The 22484-nt window shown below is 40.7% G+C and overlaps 1 protein-coding gene across 4 annotated transcripts in view; it reads right to left on the bottom strand.

Annotated features, from left to right (window-relative positions):
• Window positions 1-22484, bottom strand: part of DLGAP1 (DLG associated protein 1) — a 774858-nt gene that overhangs the window by 568601 nt on the left and 183773 nt on the right. The window contains exon 1 of one of the 4 annotated variants that reach the window (XM_089678106.1): window positions 14989-15077. The exons of the other annotated variants lie outside the window; for them this stretch is intronic. The gene's annotated coding sequence lies outside the window, so the exon portion shown is untranslated. Of the gene's footprint in view, window positions 1-14988; window positions 15078-22484 lie in introns of those variants that run through there. 4 annotated transcript variants of the gene reach the window in all.

Raw genomic sequence — 22484 nt, 5'->3', positions numbered from 1 at the left:
TGGCCTGATTATTAGTGTAAATGTGCCCTATCACAGGATCGCCACTTATCGGCTCTCCTTTTCTCACACAGTGACAGCGGTGATTGGACACAGCTGATCACATGGTAAAGGGCCGTTGTGATTGTCCCTTTATCCCAATCTGTGATCAGCTGTGTCCAAAGGACACAGTGATCACAGAGCACGCCCAATGTATGCCCTGTGGATATGCAGGGGGGCAGGGTTCTGGGAGGACATCTATAGATGCTCTCCCAGAACTGGACGACCATGCAGTAGCCGTCTATCAGCTATAGCTTGGTTGGCAACTGGTTAAAGCTGAACTCCATGCAAACAGCTAAATAGACAAATGAAAAACATATACAAGACCTATTTTACCCATCAAAGGATCTGTAATTCTGTTCATCAAGTCCTGAGATTTACACAGCTCTGTCACGCAGCAGGACCCTGTCTGGCAGGACAGAAAATCTGATTTTTTTTCCTGATGCAGTTAAGTAAACCTTAGACACCATGTCCCTCCTCCAGCCTGTGACTGGGCAGCAAAAAGAAAGTGAGCAGGATGCTGAGCTTAATTCTCTAACACCCTGCTCTCTCCTGCTATCAGCTTGCTCCTTGTTAACATGCATTTTTGCAGCACAGCTCAATAGGTATTTGTGCTACTTCTACTTTCCAAACCTGAGTTCTGCTGTAGAGAGACTGCAGTAGCCCTATACCATGTTAAATTCAGTCATTTACACTGCGCTGCATAAAAAAATTATGTATTTGTAAATACAGAGCAACATTAATTTGTGTCATTTTTATCTACCTAGAGTTCAGCTTTATACAAATCTCTAAGCAACACAGGAAATAAATCAGCAGACTGACAAATCCTACAGCAACTGTATTAAAGTTAGACAATGAATTACATTTACTGTGCCTTAAGCTCTATGTAATCTTTTGCCACCAAAATTCCCATCCTTCCTAATATACAATGTGCATGACTGCTTTTAGGCTCTAGGATAGTGGTCTCCAAACTGTGGCCTAGGGGCCGGATTTGGCCCTTTGCTTGCCTTTATCTGGCCCTTAAGGCATTATTCCTGTCACTGACACCAACAATGGGGCACTATTTCTTCTACTGACCACCAATAATGGGGCACTATTCCTCCCAATGACACCAACAATGGGGCACTATCTCTCCCACTGACACCAACTTTTTCTCAACCTAAGACCAAAGATGGGTCATGGTTTACCCCCAGTGGGCACAGTCTGGCCCCCCTAAAGCCTGAAGGACAGAAAAGTGTCCCTTTGTTTAAAAATTTTGGAAACCCCTGCTCTAGGAAACAAAACCAAAGAGGGACCCACATATGCTGAATACTGTACTGTTCCTAGAATTCATTAAACCAAAGAACTCTACTTCAGCTGTAAAGAATTCAACTTTACAGCTGTCAAGAATGTTCAGACAACGTCAGAGGTTAAATCGATATTTTGTATAAAGAAAAAAAAGGGCATATTTATTAAAGCTGACCTCTACCACCTTATTAAACAGCCAATGTTATCTACATTTCAAAAGAAATGCATTTTTTTTACTAGGGATGCACCGATATTGTTTTTTTATTGGCGAGTATGAGTTCTGACACTTTCGGTCAAGTACTTGCTGTTACTGAGTACCGATACTTTGCAGTGCAATTTGCATTAATGGACACAAATTGCACCACAAAAAATAGAAACATTCTTGTTCAAATCGCTTGTTGTTTCCCCACTGCTTCTGTATGAACCCAGGCTTGTCATAGCCCGAGTTCACACAAGAGCGGTGCAGGAAACCTCCCTGCAGGCATCCTATGATGAGTGTCAGTGGTAGGATAGGAGAGAGGAGCTTTCTTCCCTCTCCTTGCAGGAATGACAGTTCAGGCTAAAGGGCTTTTGGTTGGTCAGCACAGTCACATGGATGGTGCTGACCAATCAGATGCTGTCCAGCCTGAACTGTCATTACTGCAAGGAGAGGAAAGAAAGGAATTTCAGATCCCCATCGCTTTCTTTCCTCTCCTGCCACTGACACTAAGCATGGTATGCCTGCAGCTGCACCACTCCTGTGTGAAGTCGGGCTATGAGAAGCCTGGGTTCACACAGAAGCAGTGGGGAGACTACATGCGATTTGGACAGGAATAGCATATCTTTGCAGTGCAATTTGAATCCATTAACACAAATCACACCACAAAGTATCTGTTAATGTATGGGTAGTATTTAATGAGTACTCATGAAATACTAGGTATCGGTATTCATGCATCTCTACTTTTTACCTGTACAGGGGCGGACTGACCATTTGGAAACTCGGGCACTGCCTGAGGGCCCGGGGTCAGTAGGGGGCCCCATGAGATGCCCCTGGTACCTTTTTCATAGGTTTTTTTGAGTTTGGGCAAGGACACAGGGGCCCCATGATCCCCTATTGCCCGGGGGACCCATGAGTTGTCAGTCCGCCCCTGTACCTGTATCAACACAATTCTTTCTGTAACATGCTGTCTCATTCACATCTCCTGCCTGCATTCTCAATATTGCACCGCTGCTTTTTTTTTTTTTAAAAGATCGTCAGTGGCTGTTTTCTTTTTTCCTGGTTCTTTTTTCATTGAACATTTCGTGTACCAGGACTCATGAATGCACAGAGTTTAGAGCCACTGCTAACAAGAAAAAAAAGTGGTTGGGATTTGAACCAATGACCCTAGTGCTGCCAGGTGGAATTGCTAACCATTTAGCCACTGTGCTGCCATATACACATCAATGGACACTACAGGCTTCACACTGCCTGCGTTTTATGAATGGCAAGTAAAATATGAGCAGAGTAAAGAAAAACTCTTGAAAACAAAAACGGGGAAATCCCTGGTTGTCACCAGGGTCACCAGAACTAGCGTCCCCAATTGAAGATTTCTCCTCCATTCCTGTTCTGATGACCACACAAAATTTGTGATTTCTTTACCTTTTACTCCTAGTGATAACAGTACAAAGGACAAATTGAGACAGTGAATCTCCCAATAAAAATCTGTCAGGTGTTCTAATACATTTCCCATTCTGTCCAAAATCTTAAAAAAAAGTTTTACTGTTAGTTATACTTTAAATGAATTTACTCTCCTGCTGTCTGGGGCAATTTTGACATTTCTCACATACATGTTAAAATCAGCATTTTTTTGTGCTAGAAAATGACTTAGAACCCTCAAACATTATATATTTTCTGAAAGCAAAAACCCTGGAAAATAAAATGGTGGCTGTTTCTGTTTATCAAATGCAAATTTTCACGAAAAAATACAGTTAAATTAACTTGAAACACAATATAATAGTCAATTTTGGTAAAATATAAAAGATGATGTGTGGAGCAAATAGATATTAAACATGTGAAGACATAAAATTATGCACACTTGTGAAATGGCAACAAATTACAGTACCTAAAATTATCCATATCCAACACTTTACAAGCTTTTACAAGCTACCAGTTTAGAGCTACATGTGAGCTCTGGTGCTAGAATTATTGTTCTCACTCTCACAGTAATACCTCACGTTACATAGTTACATAGTTTGTTTGGCTGAATAAAGACAAAAGTCCATCCAGTTCAAGCATAAAAAAAAAATGTATGCCATTTTTTTGCTATACAGCACTGCACTAGTTTAACGGACAATTGCGCGGTCATGCAATACGGTACATAAATGAAATTTACATCATTTTTTTCCCACAAATTGAGCTTTCTTTCGGTGGTATTTGATCGCCTGTGTGTTTTTCATTTTTTGCGCTATAAAAAAAAAGCCTGACAATTTTGAGGAAAAAAAACAATATTTTGGACTTTTTGCTATAAAACATGTCCAGTAAAAAAAATGTAAAAATCAAATTTAGTCATAAATTTCTGCCAAAATGTATTCTGCGACATGTCTTTGCTAAAAAAAAAACAATACGCATAAATTAATTGGTTTACGTGAAAGTTATAGCGTTTACAAATGGCAGGAAAGATACTCAGATTTTTAATTTTTTTTGTACTAATAATGGTGGCAATCAGCGACTTATGGCAGCAATCAGTGACTTATGGCGGCGATCAGCAACTTATGGCAGGACTGCGGGACTGCGGCGGACATTCTGACACTGGGGGAAACTGACTTGGGGTCACTGACAGTGACTCCAATACAGTGATCAGTGCAAAAAAAACAAAACACTGACACTGTACTAATGGCACTGGGGAGGAAGGAGTTAACTTTTTTATTTACTGAAAGGGTTAACTGTGTGAGGGGAGTGTTTTACTAGGGGGCAGGGGTGTGTACTGCACAGAACAAGGCTGATCCGGAGAGATAAACTCTTCTCTCCAGATCAGCATGTCAGAAGCTGACAGGGGTCTGACAGAAAGCACGGCTGCAGTGTCCTCTCTGTCAGTGATTGCCGATAATCGCCGGGACATGGTAGGTAATGACCGGCCGTGACCTGGTGACTGACACCCACGATCGCGATCGGCGGGATGGGTAGGGCGGGCATGCGCCTACCCCCTACCTGTTTTGCAAACGCACATTTTAAAACGTGGTTTTGCCCAGCTGTGCCGACCTGCCACCGTATTTCTACAGTGGCTGGTCGGCAAGAAGTTAAAGCAATCCACTGAACTGGCCAGAACCAACTCTTGACGGAGTCTATTCCAAATTTTCACAGCTCTTACTGTGAAGAAACCTTTCCATATTTGGAGATTAAATCTCTTTTCCTCCAGACGTAAAGAGTGCCCCCTTGTCCTCTGTGATGACCTCAGGGTGAATAGCTCTACACCGAGTTCACTATATGAACCACTGATGTATTTATACATGCTGATCATATCCCCCCTTAATCTCCTCTTCTCAAGAGAGAATAATTTCAGTTCCTCTAATCTTTCCTATTAGCTGAGCTCCTCCATGCCTCTTATCAGTTTGGTTGCCCTTCTCTGTACTTTCTCCAGTTCCCCAATGTTCTTTTTGTGAATTGGTGCCCAAAACTGAACTGCATATTCCAGATGAGGTCTTACTAATGATTTGTACAGGGGGAAAATGATACCTCTCTCTGGAGTCTATACCTCTTTTAATACAAGAGAGGATTTTGCTCACTTTAGAAACTGCAGCTTGGCATTGCATGCCATTATTAAGCTTGTGATCTACCAGAATCCCCAGATCCTTCTCCACCATTGATTCCCCCAGTTGTACTCCCCCTAGTATGTATGATACATGTGTGGTGTAATCACTGTTTACATATACGTGCGAGACCTATGTACACATTTTCACGAGGGATGGGGGTACTTAAACATTTTCTATTGTATTTATTTGTTTTTTTTAGTTCAACTTTATTGCTAACACAAGGGATGAACAACACCCCTAGTGATTGCTAGGGGCAGTGACAAGTAATTTATTATACAGAGATCAGGAGTCCTTTAGACTTCTGATTTTTCTTCTTCCCTTCCGGCAATCAATCAAACAGTGATCTGTTTGATTGGTGCTTCTCTGGCTGTACCAGTCAACTGAAACTGGAAGTGCCAAAATACTCATTGCCCCTGGCTTCATTTGTCACAGAGAAGATCAGGAAACAGATGTTCCTCCATCTCATCTGTGGGCAGCCAGACTGACTGTTTACAGTGGTGGCAGTGAGTGGCAACGGGAGAGGAGGCCCCTTTCTGAGTCCTGTAAAAGTGATTGGTTGGCTGTAGAGTCACTCAGATCACTTTTACCTGAAAGCTGATCCTGGGTTCTAAAAAAACACCAGCAACTGCAGCCTTGATACTGGTATACCTTCTTGCTACCAAGGCCATATTTGAATGGCTGAAGGATGGAAAGCAGTTAAAGTATAACTAAAGATATGCCAAAGTCAAGGTTTTCTGCTCCTCTTTATTTTTAACTGTGTTTTTGTTGCTTTCTCATAGGGCAATTGAGATTTCTTTTTGAGCTACTACCTCCCTATAAAAAAAATACTTTAGATGAAGTCTATAGTGGAAACTCTTTACCTGGCTACTAATATAACATGATCAACATGATCTGTACCAAAGCCTTGCACATGTAAGGAATAAAGGTAGCTATGTTAACATAATGCCTACTGCATGTAGAAGGTAAACTTTCTTCCACTTTTTAAACAAGCCCACATTGATTACACCCACATCTATGCCACAAGGCACATTAACCCTTTCCTCGGTGCCCTAGGGTGCCTTGGATAAAAGAGTAACAATGACCCTGTTCTCAGTATGCATTGCAAAAGCTTTTTTATTTGAAATAAAATCAACAAGTTATTTTAGCTAGTTAAGTTAGTTTGGATAAACTACAATGCTTAATAATAGAGATGTGCACAAATAAAACATTTGTTTAGTTTCATATTCTTTGTTAAGTTAATAATTTTGTTTCATCATATTCCTTATGTTAGAATGATTTGGTTTTTTTTAAATTCATTTAGTATATTCAGATTTGTTTTTTATATTCGTTATTTTCAAATCAATTCGAAATTGAAATTCGAATTTTGAAATTCGAAAGATGGCTTTATTTGTTCTCTTCTATTCCATTCTAATCTTTTCTATTTTTTTTCTATTCTATTCTTTTATTGTACATTCTATTGTATTCTTTTATATTCTATTCTATTCTCTTTTATTCTATTTTGTTTTATTCTATTTTATAAAGCTGCCTAAGTAGGAATCTTATTTCACTTTTATACCTTACTGTATTTATTGCAATATGTTTCCACTTGAAATTCAAACTCATTTTCAAATTTGAATTCATTTTCTAATTCTAATGTCAAATCCAAGTTAATTTCTAATTTGAATTCAGATCATTCATTTCCTTACAATCTATTTTGGATTCGAAATAATGAATGGTTTTTGTTGGATAACCAGATTGTTTGATATTTTCCTACTTATCATTAATTTTGTGATGGTTTTCCTATATGAAAATATGTACAATATAATAAATATTTTATAGATAGGATTGTTTGATATTTTCCTACTTATCATTAATTTTGTGATGGTTTTCCTATATGAAAATATGTACAATATAATAAATATTTTATAGATAAAAAAAATCAATTGTCTTGTAAATTTGTTAAATATTTTTGGCATCAGGCAAAAGCTTTCATATATCACCAGCCTAAAAAACATGTTTTAAATGTAGTCCTTGCTATTACTGTGCAGCCACCAAGTGCCATTAGTCAGTCTGCTAGTAAAGAGGCAGAACATGTATCACTATCCCAACATGTGATTGTAGGCAGTTCCTGCTGCACTATTACCTATGACACACTGACAGATCAATGGCAAACACTCAGAGCTGGGTGTCACAAGGTGTCACACATCTCAAGGTTTTCCCCTAATAAGCTCACTGAACTGTGACATTATAAAGTTATCTCCTTGGCAACCTACATATACTATTTGCATTAAATCTCAGTGCCACCACTTGGCTTTGCATAGTGACATTGCTCATGTCAGTGTTGGTGAAACTGCAGATTTGCATTGGATCTGCTTGTTTAACACTTTGCACTCTGTAAGGAAATAGCCTGTTCATTATACAGAAAAAAAAATAACTCATCTTTAGACAGCAGTACAAAAGCATACAGAGTCATCAAATTTCATTTTCAGCAAAGGCGTGTCTGCTCATTGAATAGAAAAGCATGTATTAGTGATGTGCAAATACATACGACAAAAAAAGATTGATGAGCATCCCTGAATATCCAAACCTTGATTTCACTTCTTGTTTGACAAAAGAAAAAAAAAATATTGATTAGCATCCATTAAAGTGACACTAAATGCTGGGGAAAAAAAATCTATTCAAGTATATACCAGGGGCAGACTGACAACTCATGGGCCCCCAGGCAATAGGGGATCATGGGGCCCCTGTGTCCTCGCCAACACCCAAAAAAGCCTATGAAAAAGCCAATGAAAGGTACCAGGGGCATCTCATGGGGCCCCCTACTGACCCCGGGCCCTCGGGCAGTGCCCGAGTGTTCAAATGATCAGTCCGCCCCTGGTATATACAGTATTCCTAACTCAATAAAGTACCATCTATTGCTATCAGTCTCCTCCAAATCTTCAAATTCCTTCTTTTGCTGCTGTGATCTGACTTCCTGTGAGAGGTGGCTACGTTTGTTTGCCATGGCCCCTCTGTATGTGGGAATGTAGCCACCCTCTCTTGCTTGATGGACTGGGGACTATGGACTATTGGATTTGCAGTGTGCATAGAAGAGTGCACATGGCTGCAAGTAACGTGCATTGCTTGTTCCAGGAGGAAAGCAGAGTTTGTGAGGACATTACAATGAGACAGAAAGACACAACAAGAAAATAGATGACATGGCATTGAGCAGTGGATGTTTATGGATTGCTTTTTGAGAATCTGGTTGTTGTTTAGTGTCACTTTAAATTCCAATCCTGTTCTGGGATGTTTTTAAAAAATGAATTCTCCACCTCACTTCTGCTGTTCTGGTGACAACCTAGCTAGCTACCATTTCCACCTTAACAAGGTTCTACTGAAAACTACTCCCCATAAACCAAAGAAGAACAATTTCATATGTGGTTTTCATGGATTGACTTTATGACTTCTTCTCATTATAAAAACATGCTGATTTTTATACTAGAATAGACCTCTCCTAGATAATCCTTTATGTATCTAATGGGGTTGATTTACTAAAGGCAAATAGGCTGTTCAGTTTGCAAGGCAATCTTCATGGCCACCTTTTTTTAAATTGTGAGTTTGGGGAGAAGATCCCCAGCTTGCTGTCACTAGAAGTGGCGGATTGAGGAGAAGCTGCAGCAACGGGAACATGTTACATGTTTCACCCTAAAAAGGTGTTCCCAAAGGTGAACTTATCCTTAAAAAATAAATATATATATATATATATATACATATACAGAGGGGCAAAAAAGTATTAAGTCAGCCACCAATTGTGCAAGTTCTCCCACTTAAAAAGATGAGAGAGGCCTGTAATTGGCATCATAGGTAGACCTCAACTATGAGAGACAAAATGAGAAAACAAATCCAGACAATCACATTGGCTGATTTGGAAAGAATTTATTTGCAAATTATGGTGGAAAATAAGTATTTGGTCACCTACAAACAAGCAAGATTTCTGGCTCTCACAGACCTGTACCTTCTTCTTTAAGAGGCTCCTCTGTCCTGCACTCATTACCTGTATCAATGGCACCTGTTTGAACTTGTTATCAGTATAAAAGACACCTGTCCACAACCTCAAACAGTCACACTCCAAACTCCACTACAGTGAAGACCAAACTGGTGTCAACGGACATCAGAAACAATATTGTAGACCTGCACCAGGCTTGGAAGACTGAATATGCAATAGGCAAGCAGCTTCGTGTGAACAAATCAACTGTGGGAGCAATAATTAGAAAATGGAAGACATACAAGACCACTGATAATCTCCCTCAATCTGGGGCTCCACGATCTCACCCCGTGGGGTCAAAATGATCACAAGAACGGTGAGCAAAAATCCCAGGACCACACGGGGGGACCTAGGGAATGACCTGCAGAGAGTTGGGACCAACGTAACAAAGGCTACCATCAGTAACACACTACGCCGCCAGGGACTCAGATCCTGCAGTGCCAGACGTGTCCCCCTGCTTAAGCCAGTACATGTCCGGGCCCATCTGAAGTTTGCTAGAGAGCATTTGGATGATCCAGAAGAGGATTGGGAGAATGTCATATGGTCAGATGAAACCAAAATAGAACTGTTTGGTAGAAACACAACTCGTCGTGTTTGGAGGAGAGAAAATGCTGAGTTGCATCCAAAGAACACCATTCCTACTGTGAAGCATGGGGGTGGCAACATCACGCCACGCTTTGGGGCTGTTCCTCCGCAAAGGGACCAGGACAACTGATCAATGTACAGGACAGAATGAATGGGGCCATGTATCGTGAGATTTTGAGTGCAAACCTTCTTCCATCAGCAAGGGCATTGAAGATAAAACGTGGCTGGGTCTTCCAACATGACAATGATCCCAAACATACCACCCGGGCAATGAAGGAGTGGCTTCGTAAGAAGCATTTCAAGGTCCTGGAGTGGCCTAGCCAGTCTCCAGATCTCAACCCCAAAGAAAACCTTTGGAGGGAGTTGAAAGTCCATGTTGCCCAGCGACAGCCCCAAAACATCACTGCTCTAGAGGAGATCTGCATGGAGGAATAGGCCAACATACCAGCAACAGTGTATGCCAACCTTGTGAAGACTTACAGGAAACATCTGACCTCTGTCATTGCCAACAAAGGATATATAACAAAGTATTGAGATGAAATTTTGATATTGACCAAATACTTATTTTCCACCATAATTTGCAAATAAATTCTTTCCAAATCAGCCAATGTGATTGTCTGGAAATTTTTTTCTCATTTTGTCTCTCATAGTTGAGGTCTACCTATGGTGCCAATTACAGGCCTCTCTCATCTTTTTAAGTGGGAGAACTTGCACAATTGGTGGCTGACTAAATACTTTTTTGCCCCACTGTATATATATATATATATATATATATATATATATATATGTAGATAGATATTCAGGGACTCATAAAGATGTTGTGTAGAGGAAATGCTGAGTGTGGACGAGTAGTAGAGCTGTGACAGGTGGATTGCAATATTCCTGCTGCCTCTATCTATGGTGGAGAGGTTTCCAGAGCCATCCCTGTGATACAGTGAGAGGCCAGTGGTGGTGCCGGAGTCATCCCTGTCAAAGCTGTCAGAAGCCAGTGATGTTTCCTTGTCTCCATACCATGATTTTCCTGATGGAAGTTTTACTTACCTGTGGAGGAGTTGGATATATTTCTATGCACATTTAATATGCGCTTCTGGTGAGTGCATTCATATAGCATTAATCTAGCACGGAGTCACTTTTTACCCGTTCATCACAGAGATTTCTGGGAAGTTTTGAGATTCATCCGAATGATCTCATCCATTTATTTTATATTGGACTGTTCACCATTGTCACTTTATATTTATATTTATCTGCAAATATTACTCACTCGCTGCAGGACACCCATGCAATATTATTCACTTTAGCGCTATTTTAACACCTGCACTTTGAATATATCACTATTGTCACTTTATTCAGTAATATTGTATAGCGCTGCATTTTACACACACATATATATATATATATATACACATACACTGTATATATATATATATATATATATATATATATATATATATATATATATATTTATTTATTAATAAAGCTAATGAAATAGAACGCAAACTTTTTAAACCATCCTTTAAATTTGAAACATTTACCATAACATCTAAACTAATTACATTGCAACATATACAGGCCCATGTTTAATTCATAAGTGTTTATGAATTGATATGGCTATGTTAATTCCTCATAGATATGGCCCTCCCACACTGTTCATGCTCTGTGCTGATTAGAGCCAATTCACTGGAGAGCTGAGAGTGAATACGCTGCAAATTCCTGCTATTAGCAGTGCTTGATAAAAAAAATTAACAGTTATTGACTGAAAAAATAATTATTATATGTAAATCAAATATTCTTATACAATATATGAAAAAGAGAATTTGCTTATGCAACAAATTACCTTCCACTAGCTTGGCAATTTGCTCTGTTAAATGGTACAGTTTTAAAATATGCTCACTTAGATTATTATAACTTCTAGTGTTTCATGTTTATTTAACTTCTCTATTCCCAACTGACATTTTATACTTTAATCCTCAAATTTGATAGGTTTTCCTGCTTTTAAGATATTACATGATCAATTTTGCAGAATTAGATACATTTATCTCAGTAATTATACTCATTTGCATGGAACACTGCACAAACAGGCATTGCTGTCACTGTACACACAAGGGGTTCTTGTGTCTATCTTCCTGTAGTTACAACTACATCAGGCCGATACAAATAACATTTATAAAAAAAATCAATGCCTAGTTGCCCAGGCCAGATTTATCAGTGTCTGTATACAATGAACATTGATTAACTTGACTATAACCTGCTGACTTATCTGCCTGGTAGAAAATTTTTTAAATATCATATGTCTTAGGTATTTCAGTGGTGAAAACTATCTGCCATATTTCCTTTCCACTTGGGAGTTGTTGGTGCTCCTGTTGACCATTTTGTGTCCCAGCTTCCTTGGTATCTTCCATAATACAGATTCAATTAAAAAATCAAACAGGCAGCGCGGAAACCCCTCACAATGGCCACAGCAGCTTTGCAGAGCCAACTAATTAAGCATAGGGTATAAAGGTATAAAAAAAATAATTTCAAGTGGTTTAACTCATCATCTATCAAAAGCTAAAAAGGTTACTGCTTGACTGACCCTTTATTTGAAAAAAATAGTAAAGCAAAATCCAAATTATATAAAACATGAATAACTCTTCTCAGTAGCTATTTGTCTGCATAATCTCCATGACAACTCAGCTTAGCGAGGTGACCTACCTACTTGCAAGGGCCAGAAAGGAAAATTACCTTGTCCACCTCTTCCTCTCATTCCTCAGTATTTTACAGAGAAAGAAAACAGAATTCTAAGAACATATAGGTAGATAAGAACAGATAGAGTGTGCTTCCATGGAGATTATACAGAAATACAATAACCAGAAAGAATAAATTCTATTTTCAACTACACTGCACAATACATACATACATGGGCTGTAATAAACCCAGAGGGCAAGGTCCACTAGCATCTCCTGAGAGAGCAAAGAAGGAAGACCCATTTAAGGAAAGAGCAGGAAAAATAGAACTCCAAACACTTCCCTAAAATGGATCGAGAATTGTCAGTGCTGACATTTAAGATCTAGCACTGCTATATTAGTTGAGGGGCTATGTTAAGGTCAAGAATGTGGAGTTTAGTTTAAGGTTTAGGCCTAAAGTAAACTTGTACATTGCACATTCATGGCAAAACAATTGGTTTGATTTAATTCAGTCTTCCCCAGCAGCATATACTGGACTCGAAGCCAGAGAAAATATCTGATATTTCCAAGACTGTAGGAGCATGTGCCTCAGTGCCTTCAGTGTGGAATTCACAAACCTGTGCGAGTTACAACTATGGTGACTTGTACCACACACAAGGCCATTCTTTGCTCTTGATCACTGGTTGTTAACTTTCTGGATTCTCATCTAGGCAAGGATGATGATTCTGTTGCCCTCAGCCTCCTGCATCCCAGGAGTCTGTGGTTAATCTACTGTGCATGTGCCACATCATCAGGGGTTAACTATCTCTTCCTCCTGCTTTCCCCCTGATTATAAGACATGGTGCATATCCATCATCAGGAGATAACTACAAGGACCCCAGAAGAGACCTCAAAAGGAGAAGATGGGAGCAAAGGACTTGTCATGCAACAGTGGTACGTTGGATTCAGGGCTTTTTTTTAGCTGGAACTTGGTGGAACTCCATTCCACCACCTCTGGCTCAGGCCCCCTGCTCCCTGCTCACCACTATCACTTGTAAACACAGAAGTTCAACTTCTGTGTTTACAAGTGACAGCTTGCCCCCAAATGCTCTGACAGATCTGATCTCCTGAGTGGCTCCCACTGAGTGCAGGATGGGGACAAAGGAGATGCAGGTGCCTGGGGTGCATTGCAGATGCTGACACCCACACTGAATGATGTCCCTACAAGTGAGAGAGGAAGAGCCACCTACAGTGTGCAGGAAGGTACTAGAGCCAGTTGGGTGCTTCAGCTTAATAAAGCAACAAAAGTAAGACATGTGGACGACGGTGGAACATTCAATGGGGGGGGGGGGGGCAGTGGAGGGGAGTTGCATGCAGAGGTCAGAGATGAAAAGCGGTGAAAGGGAAATGTGGATGAGGATACAGAGGTAAGCAGCTGTGGAAGAGGGCTGAACTCTGTGTAGAGCATCCCTGAACTCTGCACTATGTACATAGTGCACCCCTGAACTTTGCACTCTGTGTGTAACCCCTCCAAACTCTGCACTCTGTATGCCGGACATTTAATGCCCCTTTAAGACCCTCCCACTATTAGTGAAATTTGACCACACCCATTTTCATGTGGTTTGAAATGTGTGGGTTTTGGGGGGATCGTGGTTAAGTTCCTCCACCTATTTTCTGAGAAAAAAACCCTGGTTGGATCCGTACAAAAAACTGGATCTCTGGAATCGTGAGTATGTTTTTGTGATTTAATCAGATGACCAAACAGAGACAACCTAGCTGGTGAAGTCCACATCAAAAGAACTATAACATCTTACACCTTTAAAACCAAGTTAGTGAGATTGATTAACTAAAGGCAAACAGACTGCTGTTTGCAGGAGCAAATTGGATCATGCTTTGCTGGGGTTTTTTTTTACCTTCCTCTGGATCAACTGTGGGTATAGGTTTATAACTTTTTTTTTTTTTTTATGTTTGAACTGGATGGACTTTTGTCTTTTTTCAGCCAGACTATGTAATTATGTAAGGGAAGTTGCACTTTGCAAGAGAATTTTCTTTGCTGACTTCCATCAGCCAATCATGTGGAATCAAAAATGCTGTTTTTATATTTTCCTTGTACACACTTGAGTTTTCTTTGCAAAGCAAAACTTCAACATATTCACTAAGCTCTGGGGCAAGTTTCCTTGCAAAGTGCATCTTCCCTTGAAAAGTGAATGGCCTATTTGCCTTTAGTATATAAACCCTAATGCATTTTGAATCTTACACTTTAAAACCCCCACTTTAAAAACTCCATTCCTAATAGGTGAAGCTAGCTACAGTCATATTCTGACTGTTCAAAGTTTGCCTTCCACTCAGGCTTCTATCTACTAACATTTGTAACAAAGAGTCCTATAGATTTCCTTGTAACGGATAAATGCTGCCTCAGTGATTACATACAATGTAGCATGATTAGCTAATTTTCCCTTTTAAATCCCCTATGATTTACAATGTTTACTAAAAAATATCATTAAACAGCAGGTGTTTCTAAAGCGCCAGAACTCTATGTTACTAAGGATCTAATTTCATAGAAAGATGTGAAGCATGTACTGGCTATATCATACAAATACGTAACACACTCTATCCCACGGAATTCCTGCATCTCAATAGAAGCTGGTGACTGCAAGCTCTGCTTACCTTATCACATACAAATCCACTCCAGGTAAGCTGCTATCTCTTGTCTCGACTCACCTGGAGCTGCTAGAGGTAGCCACGCCTGCCTTTTAAATGATGTCAGTCTCAAAATAAACATCTTCATCAAATATATGTGAGAGCTAAGCTGGCAGATCATGTTCAACTGAAACACGCATTTCAAAAAAAATTCCATAGCAACAAAGATGACAGCATGACAACCGTTGTTACTACTGCATAAGCATTAAAAAATCTACTCACAAAAATACTCCTACACAGGATTACTTTACTTGTGTCAGGGAAAAGGATATGCAGCAGAAGATATTGGAGTATTAATTAAAGCCACCTTCGCCAACACTACAGAAGGATTGTTAATCATGTATCAGTTGTATGATGAGGTGTTCATTGTAGTAGAGGTTCATTACCATGGTGACCGCATTCAGGAGGAAGGCAGGAATGTGTCACAAATGCAGGTCTACATTTCTTACTAGTCCTAATTTGTTCCGCTATGTTATGGAATGCCCCGAGACACTGTCACTCATGGAACAAGACTGCCAACAATAGTTACTAAGTATTTTAGGAAAAAATACTCAAAAACCAAAAGAACTCAGAGGAAAACCTCAAGAGCATGCCTTGCTAATAAAATTCTCTCTCTAAAATACCTTATCCCATACAAGTATGCTATAATATAGTGGTGCTCAGCCTCCGTCCTCCATGCCCCAGTTCTTCTGCATTATTTCAGTTCTCTTCAAAGATTTGTAGACAGATGCAGTCTTCTTTCAACACTGCAGGTGGTGCTTGACCGGAGTGGTACTGCAGGAGAGGAAGCCAGGAGAAACGTGATTTCTCTATGATTTCCTTGTCTCCCGAGGAAGTGTTCTGGTTGGCTGCGTTGCATGTAGCTTTTTTAGGTCCATGCTCCCAGGTTTTGGTGTGGATAGTGCAGTGAAAGAGCATCCATCTGTCGGGGAAAGTTATTAGCTTTAGGGAGAGGTTCCAAACAAGTAGGAACAGGTTAGAGACATACCTTCCTGCATTGGAATCCTCCCCATTGGGACCACACAAGCCTGGCCAGGCTACGTTCTGCCCTTAAAGACAGACGCTGCTGGTGCATCAGAACCTGCTGTGTTCTCAACTTGAACAGAACTGAGAGTGTTACCCAGTGTGGTGCTCTCCAGCTGGGCCATTTGTAAAGTTGTGCCGGTTTCTTAATACAAGTTTTTGGTTATCTGGTTATCTCCGTAATTACATCTGCCACACCACCCTGCACCTGCCCATAGACTTACAAGTTAAATATGCACAGAGGCAATTTTAATATCTGGCTAGATTTCACCACTTGTTGACAACTATCCCTCTAGCAGGGCATTGATTTAAATGGGCTAAAATTTATATGATTGCTGCCAAGTAGCTAAATCTCTCAGTAGCATGAGATTAAGCGTGCATTCACACTGGCAGTTTTAATCACGCTCAGGCATAGTTCACCCCTTGTAGTCTTTAACCACCCCCTGCTGCCATATAAGGTAATGATGGGCGCAAGGCAGTTCTCTCATTCTGGGAGGACGTCATATGACAACCTCTCACTTTAACCGCGCATGCACGGCTCCAGGGGCACGCAGCGTTGCGATTGGTGGTGCGCTGTGTCCCTCAGACACAGTGGATCACGATCAACGGAAAGAGCCGAAGATGTCGGCTCCCTCATGTGATCAGCTGTGTCCAATCACAGCTCATCGCATGTAAATAGGGAAATGCCGGTTATTGGTATTTCTCTCCTCACGAGCTGTCATGCTGATAGCTTGTTAAGGGAGGAGAGCTGGTAATCGGCATCCCTCAGAGGGGACATGTACACTGATCATCAGGGCACTGATGATCAGTGTAGCCCGAGCAGTGCCACCTGTCAGTGTCCATCAATGCCAGCTGTCAGTGCCCATCAGTGCCACATCAATGCCACAAATCAGTACCTACCAGTGCACATCAATGCCACATATCAGTGTCCATCTGAGCTGCCTTTCAGTGCCACCTAACAGTGCCAGTCAGTGCCTCCTATCAGTGCCGCCTATCAGTGCCACTTATCATTGCTGCCTATAATTACCATTTACGAGTGCTGCCTTTCAGTGCCTATCAGTGCTGCCTATCAGTGCCCATCACTGCAGCCTCATTAGCGCACATCAGTTAAGAAGAAAAATCACGTATTTACAAAATTTTATAACAAAAATGAAGAAAACAATTTTCAGTTGTTTTTGGTTTATTTAGCAAAAAATAAACACCCAGAGGTGATTAAATGCCAAGAAAGCTCTATCTGTCTCCAAAAAATTATAAAAATTTCATATGAGTACAGTGTTGCATGACCGCGCAATTGTCATTCTAAGTGTGACAGCGCTGAAAGCTGGAAATTAGCCAGCAACGCAGATGCTTCTCAATATATTTTTATTGGCTACAAAATATCAACACAGGATCTACAGAAACTAAAGCGTTTCAGTGAAAGCCTTCCTCATAGCATACAAAAATAAAATCAAACATGAAATATATATATATATATATATATATATATTGGCACAGTTCATCCAAACAAATGTGGGAGCAGTATTGACTTATTTAATACAATTAGGTTAATTAATATCAAATGGAAAATGAATACAAACTGAACGCAAAAACTTTGTATGGCAAAAGAGCATGCCCCCCTCTCAAGATAAATATTTACTAGCAAATGTTGTGTAATCACTCCTATTTATAAATATAGCAATGAAAACAATGATGATGTCTAAAAACCAACATCTGCAAAACAACAAGATTTCACTTCAAAAATTGGCTGACTTCCATCCTATTATGTAAACCATATGGAACCCTAGTACTGAGTGTGTGGAGTTCACCCCTTGGGCAGGATCATTTGTGTAGTGAGTGCTCCAAACCATGCTGAGGAAAGGTTACTTGTACAATGCCTAGAACCGCTTAGTAGAGGTAGTTCTGGGCATGGCTAACTTGTGGTCCAGAAAGGTTCGCTTCAGTCTGAGAACAAACCATGCCCAGGCACAGAACTTCCATAGATCACTGAGCACAGAAGCAGAGATCGCTGTGGTCTGGATGATGTAAGTGTGCCCAGGAACACTTATTTTAAAGTGATACTAAAGGTAAACATTTAAAAAAAAATAAACAACATGTTATACTTAACTGCTCTGTGCAATGGTTTCTCAGGTCCCCTGCCAATGCTCCTGGCTCCTCCCCTGTGCTACATGCCCCCTATAGCAAGCGACTATGGAGGCACTTATGCATGTTCACTCTTGAGCCCTGTTCTGTGTGTCCATTGACACACAGAGCATGGCTCAGCCCTGCCCCTGCTCCATCCTCACTGGCTGTGATCGACAACAGCAGCAGCCATTGACTCTGTGCCATTGAGGATTTTGGGACCTGGGGGAGCTACTGCTCTACTGCACATTGCTTGATCTAGATTGGGCTCAAGTAAGTATTGGGGGACTGGGGGAGCTGCACACAGAAGGCTTTTAAACTTCATGCATACAGTGCATGGAGGTAAAACACCTTCAGCCTTTAGAATCACTTTAAAGAACAGTGGGAGTGCAGATCAGCTAGGGGAGTGGGATCAGCCAGGAGATCCTTGGACAAACTCAGAATGATGAAACACGTCAGGACATGGCTGTATGGCAACCGGAAGTGACGTAGTATGTTGGACCAGAAGTGACGTTCCAGGACTAATTAGTGAGGAGCTGGATGAGATGCCTACATAGTCAGCTTGGCTATGGTGTTCCATACAGAAATTGATCCATAAAGCTTTTACAGTTTTGTTGTTTGTAAATGGCATTCTAGTAGATAATAAATGGTGTTTTAACAAAATCACACTATTGGAGTTTTCAATTTTCTCTTTATGAATACTGATCGACGTTGAGCATATCGGGATGGTCTTGCTATCGGAATGGAATATATAAACACCATGCTTTATATGCCGAACATGAGAATGTGAGGTATATGAATTTGGTGAGTGCCCTATAGGGATTTGATGGCACTAAGCACTTGGTGTGGAGCAATTTAAATTGGAGAAGATTGAAGTCAAAATTGCTTCAAGAAAGGATTGGACATTAATGGGACTTTATTTTTGCACTATTATAGTACTGGGTGATTTGTTTTGTGTGGATTTTCATTTTCATTATTCATTATCATTGGATATTTATATTTATAAAGCGTTGACTGTTTGGGATATTTATGACACATAGAATAGTGCCACAGTTCACTATAGGGTATATAGAAGGAACTAGTTTGTACAGTACATGTGTCCTTGCTCAGTACGGGTATCATTTAGAGAACACTTTACATTTTCTCAATTAATGCAAAGCCTTCTTCGATTGGACGAGGTGAACATTGTGATGTCATCACTCCCCTCTCCAACTTGTCCAAAGAACATTTTGGCACCCATTCTGAGCAGTCAACCTTGTTCATTAAGCAGCAGGCCAGCAACTCAACACAGGACCTGGAAGCTAGCAGCAATTACTGTAGTAGTCAGGGGTGGACTGACAACTCATGGGGGAATTGGGGATCATGGGGCCCCTGTGTCCTTGCCTACACTCAAAACACACCCAAAAAAGCCTATAAAAGGTACCAGGGGCATTTTATGGGGCCCCCTACTGACCCCGGGCCCTCGTGCAGTGCCTGAGAGCTCAAATGGTCAGTCTTCCCCTGGTAGTAGTGGTGTCATCTACAGTGATTTCCACAAGTATGACACATGCATACTTAAACTGGTCCAAGCTGGACCAATGTAACTAATTAAAGACATCCATATCTGGAATTCTGCTTTAACCATTTACCAACTCATTGGCAGTACAGTGATCTGAGGGGGTGAAAGAGTGGAGTAGCATGATGTATTTTAATTCTTTCATAAAGTTAAAAAATAAGAAGAAGCCCCATGAGAAGATAAATACATAGCTTGCAAGTGCTGACCTCCTTCTGACTTTTGTGTTACTGGGCTGTCTTTCTAACAGTAGTCAACAGGCAATAGTATTCAGATTAGAATCTGACTTCTATTGCTGTGTACTTGCTTCATCTCATTAGCTCATAAAATATTACTGTCAGGGTCCACCGCGGCGTCTCGCCCGACGCATGCGCGGTCTTGTTAGCTCGCGCCGGGATACGGGCACTAGGTCCCGGCCGGCCGTGGCTGAGGGAGACTCGCGCATGCGCAGTAGGCGCCGAAAGTCCCTGCAGGGCGCGGTATTTAAAAATGCCCTGCACTGTCACAGATTGTCGCAAGGTCTCTTCCTGTACCTGAGTTCCTGTGTTCCTGTGCCTGTACCATTGTTGACCCGGATTGCTCTGACTACGCTGCCTTCCCCTGATTTTGACCCGGATTGCCCTGACTACGCTGCCTTCTCCTGTCCTGACCCCCGGCTTGTTTTGACCTCTCTGCGGACTGACCTTCCCTATACTGACCCTGCGTGTGACCTGACTATCCTTTACCTGCCGTTTCTGTACCTCGCTGCCCCCCTAGGTGACAACTGGCTAGTTTGACCACGATCCGTCCATCCATCCTTCCATTCATCCATCCTGCCTGGGCCTGCCGGCCTCCTCACATCTGGCTTTCCTACCTGTATCCATCCCCGGAGGTTCCCTCTGCCACGGGTGGGATTGCTCGGAGGTCGTGACCTGGTCCTGGTCTGCTTCAAGTCCATCCCCACCATCAGGGGCCCTGGTGAACACGCAGACCGGGACTTAGACTCCACGCTCTGGGTATTCCTGTCTAGTGGGCTGCCAGAGGCACCACCAGGCGGATTCGTAACAATTACAGTGAACTTGTCATGTTAAAAAAGCTGCTGAAAAGGCCCTGCAAAAGTAGTATTATGCTTTACTCTCTGACAGCCCATATTTACTACCTTCCCTCTGTTTCAGTGCTTCAGCCTCTGCCAGTCTCTTTAGTATTTAATACTTATTGGAAAATCTGATTCCGGTGTTCTCTGCCATGGTACATGGTTCTATCCTCTGACTCCTACACTAGTGTTAAATTCTGCAATGAAGTAGGGGTCAGAGGACGGAACCACAGGATGCAGCCGGGGACAAAGGCTGGTATAGAGTGAACTTAGGATACAAAGTCTGCTGGAGAGGTAAGTATACTGCCTTTTCTGCTTCACGGACATTTTGCATCCCAGTGGGTCTTAGTGGTCCCCTACCATGGCTGTCTAAATCTCACGTAACATTGATGAAATGGATCATCTAGTAATATATATATATATATATATATATATATACACAGTATATAAGGAAATTTCAAAATCTTTGGGGTTCATTGCAGCTGCTTGGACATTTTTGCTTCAGTTTCGCCACACCATCACTATGAAAACACTGTCAGGTGTAATGGGTTTTTTTAAGGTCCAAATTCTGATTCAGTTGTGAGTTTGTTGTTATCAGATGGGGATGAATTCAGCTGTTCAACATCTGAATCAATTTTTTGCAAAATTCTTAAAAATATTTGCATTTGAGAACTTGCATCTTGACATTTAAAACCACAGATAAACAGATATTCTGGTATTTGATGAGCTCCATGTTCCTAACAAGCCAATTTAATATTGATGACACCTCCTGACATCCTGGAGAGCTGCTTGTGACTTTAGCAATACAAAAAATGTGTACACAAGGCAGTGGAACTGGAACCTAAACATATTGACTATAATATATATATATACTATATATAATATATATATATACTATAATATATATATATATATATCAACCCTATGGCTACCTTGAAGTGGTTTCTAATAAAGATGCTGCTTAGATTACTTGCGTGAGCCCAACACTACTACTGGTGATATAAAAACCCTGCACCTTCCATGGCATTGGGAAAAGAGATTGGAAGATTGGAAGAACTGTGGCCTATGAGACACAATAAGGGTATCAAGTGTCATATGGTGAATGATTTAGCTATGCATTGTGACAGGCCATGGCTACATTAGAGTAACATGCAAAGCCTACTTAATAAAAATCCCTTGTGATATATCTGTTCTGTGAAAGGTTACACTCTTTCTTCTATTAGGGACTGTGGGAATTGGAAGACGATTCCTATTTTTTTAATTTCAATTTTTATTTTTTCAATTTTTTTTTAATTTCAATTCACAACTCAATTTGAAATGTGCTTTACTCATACTTTGTTATGTAAGATAGCTATTTTTATGTTTAATATGTAATTGTTATGTTCCAGCAAGACAGAAGGAAAGCATTCATAAGTTGCTGTACCTTCTAGATCAATAAACAGCATGTATCAAACAGGTAGAACACTTTACTGTATGTTCAACTGATATTCTATGCTTTTCACTATGTGCACTTGTCTCTTAGCATTTTGAAGTATTTCTATATCACTCCATTTGTGCCAGAGATTCAATCATTGTTCTATGAATAGCTCTCATATGTGAGCCACAATCCACTCTAAATCACAGTTATTTCTTACTGTGTTTATGATTCAAAAAAATAATTCCAGCATTTACATAGAGCTCCAGTGTTTCTTCTGACCT

The sequence above is a fragment of the Staurois parvus genome, unplaced genomic scaffold, assembly GCF_062004578.1.
Source record: "Staurois parvus isolate SC_StPar_1 unplaced genomic scaffold, SC_StPar_1.0 ptg000015l, whole genome shotgun sequence".
In the NCBI taxonomy this organism is placed as follows: domain Eukaryota; kingdom Metazoa; phylum Chordata; class Amphibia; order Anura; family Ranidae; genus Staurois; species Staurois parvus.
Note: the sequence above shows the minus strand (reverse complement) of the source record. Positions and strands in the feature narration are given on the sequence as shown.